General features: G+C 35.9%; 1 pseudogene; it reads left to right on the top strand.

Annotated features, from left to right (window-relative positions):
* The first annotated feature begins 1378 nt into the window (after window positions 1–1378).
* Window positions 1379–2987, top strand: LOC123935846 (annotated as a pseudogene).
* The last annotated feature ends 525 nt before the right edge of the window (window positions 2988–3512 follow it).

Raw genomic sequence — 3512 nt, 5'->3', positions numbered from 1 at the left:
GTACTAATAAGCTCTCACTGACTGACAATCTGAATTGGATTCGAAATAAATATACTAGCTATTATCCCCATTTTAATAAAAAATGCAATCCATAGCCATAGAAGCATCAACAAAATATTTCCTTACCCAAGCCTCTGCATCTATACTCTTAATATTAGGAATTATTATTAACCTACTATTGACAGGGCAATGAACAATACTAAATATGCCTAACCAAATTGCATCAAACATAACAGTAGCTCTGGCAATAAAATTAGGACTATCACCCTTCCACTTCTGAGTGCCTGAAGTAACCCAAGGAATCCCACTATCATGAGGAATAATTCTACTAACCTGACAAAAAATCGTCCCCTTATCCATTCTATACCAAATCTCTCCATCTATAAATCCAAACTTACTAGTAGCCATAGCTATTATATCCATTCTAGCAGGAGGCTGAGGAGGTCTTAACCAAACACAACTGTGAAAAATCCTAGAATACTCATCAATCACCCACATAGGATGAATGATTGCAGTAACAACATATAAGCCTACCCTAATAATATTAAACCTCATAATATACATTACAATAACACTTGGAACATTCATACTGTTCACACTCAGTTCATCTACAACCACACTATCACTATCTCATATATGAAACAAACGCCCACTAATTACCTCACTAATCCTAAGAATCATGCTATCACTAGGAGTCCTATCTCCCCTCTCAGGATTCATCCCTAAATGAATAATCATCTACAAACTCACAAAAAAACAATGTAATTGTTATATCAACATTTATAGCAATTACGGCCCTACTAAACCTACACTTTTATATGCGGTTAACACACGTAACAGCACTAACTACATTCCCCTCAATAAACACCATAAAAAGAAAATGACAATTCGAAAACACACACAAAAAAAAACCCTGTAATTCTTTTATCTCCACTAATTGTAACTTCGACCATATTGCTTCCATTAACCCCAATAATACTAACACTGTCCTAGCAGTTTAGGTTAAAAACACCAAGGGCCTTCAAAACCCTAAGTAAATGCTGTTCACTTAACTCTTGAATCTCACCTTAAGGACTGCAAGAGAATATCTCACATCTACTGAATTCAAATCACTTTAACTAAGCTAAGCCCTTTCTAGACTGATGAGCTATCATCCCACGAAACTTTAGTTAGCAGCTAAATACCCTAGTCAACTGGCTTCAATCTACTTCTCCTGCTGCGAAGGAAAAAAAAAAAAAGGTGGGTGAAGCACTGGCAGGGTTGAAGCTGCTTTGAATTTGCAATTCAACATAATATTTCACCACCGAACTTGGCATAAAGAGGACTCAAACCCCCATTCTTCAATTTACAGTCTAATGCCTTTATCGGCCATTTACCTATGTTCATAAATCTATGATTATTCTCCACAAATCATAAAGACTCTTTACCTTTTATTTGGTGCATGAGCCAGAATGGTAGGCACTGCTCGTAGCCTATTAATCTGTACTGAATTAGGCCAACCAAGTGCTCTACTAGATGACCAAATATACTAAGTATTTTTAACTGTCCAAGCATTTGTAATAATTTTATTTATAGTAATGCCAATTATGATTGGAGGATTCAGAAACTGATTAGTACCCTTAATAACTGGCACACCTGACATAGCATTTCCACGAATAAATAATATAAGATTTTGACTTCTTCCCCTCTCCTTTCTTCTCCTTCCAGCTTCTTCCATGGTAGAAGCAGGTGCAGGAACAGGATAAATTGTGTACCCTCCTCTAGCAGGAAACTTAGCAAATGCAGGAGCATCCCTAGACGTCATAGTCTTCTCCCTACACCTGGCAGGTGTCTCATCCATCCTAGGAACCATTAACTTTATTACTATCATAATCAACATACATCCCTCTGCAATACCACAATATCAAACTCCCCTATTCTTATGATCTGTCCTGACCACAGCTGTACTTCTACTCTTATCATTAACAGTTCTAGCAGCCGTTATTACCATAGTACTCACAGACAGAAATCTAAATGCTACCTTCTTTGACCCAGCTGGTGGAGGAGACCCTATTCTCTATCAACACCTATTCTGATTTTTTGGACATCCCGAAGTATATATTTTAATTCTACCAGCATTTGAAATTATCTCACATGTTATAACCTATTACTCAAGAAAAAAAAAAAAAAGAACCATTTGGCTACATAGGAATAGCCTGAGCAATGATATCTATCAGTTACTTAGGATTTATTGTATAAGCCCATCACATGTTTATCGTAGGAATGGACTTCGGCACATGAGCATACTTCACCTCAGCTACTATAATCATTGCAATTCCAATGGGAGTAAAAGTATTTAGCTGACTGGCCACTCTACACGCGGGGAATATTTAATGATCACCAGCTATATTATGAGCACTAGGTTTATTTTTCTCTTCACAGTGGGCAGATTAACAGGTATTGTATTATTGAACTCATCATTAGATATTGTTCTTCATGACACATACTACATGGTAGCACACTTCCATTATGTCCTTTCAATGGGGGCAGTGTTTGTAATCATAGGCGGGTTTGTCCATTGATTCCCACTGTTTACAGGTTACACACTAAATGCTTTTTGAACAAAAATTCATTTTACAATTATATTCATAGAAGTAAATATAACATTTTTCTCAACATTTCCTAGGCCTCTCAGGAATAACTCGATGATACTCCGATTATCCAGATGCTTATACAACATGAAACATGGTGTCTTCCATGGGTTCATTTATCTCATTAATGGAGTATTATTAATAATCTTCATAATCTGAGAAGCCTTCGCATCCAAACAAGAGGTGATAATAGGAGAACTTACTTCAACAAACATTGAATGATTACATGGATGCCCTCCTCCATATAACACATTCAAAGAGCCAACCTAAGTATTACCAAAATAAGAAAGGAAGGAAAAGAACCCCCTAGAATTGGTCTCAAGCCAATATCCTAACCACTATGTCTTTCTCGATAAAGAGATACTAGTAAAAATTACATGACTTTCTCAAAGTCAAATTATAGGTGGAAATCCTTTATATCTCTATGGCGTACCCTTTCCAAATAGGCCTTCAAGATGCAACCTCGTCTATTATAGAAGAACTATTACATTTCCATGAATATACATTAATAATCAGCTCTCTTGCTGTCTACATCATTTCATTAATACTAACTAATAAACTAACACATACCAGCACTATCAACACTCAAGAAGTTGAAAGAGTATGAACTATCCTACCTGCTATCATTTTAATTTTAATTGCTTTACCTTCACAAAGAATCATCTGTATAATAGATGATATCAATAATCCTTTCTTGAACACATAAACTATGGGTCACCAATGATACTGAAGTTATGAGTACACAGATTATGAAGACTTACACTTTGACTCCTATATTAACCCAACTGAAGAGCTAAATCCTGGAGAACTATGACAATTAGAAGTAGACAATCAAGTAGTCCTCCTAATAGAAATAATAATCTGCATACTAATTTTGGAGCC

Source organism: Meles meles, chromosome Y (genome assembly GCF_922984935.1).
Source record: "Meles meles chromosome Y, mMelMel3.1 paternal haplotype, whole genome shotgun sequence".
NCBI lineage: Eukaryota > Metazoa > Chordata > Mammalia > Carnivora > Mustelidae > Meles > Meles meles.
Note: the sequence above shows the minus strand (reverse complement) of the source record. Positions and strands in the feature narration are given on the sequence as shown.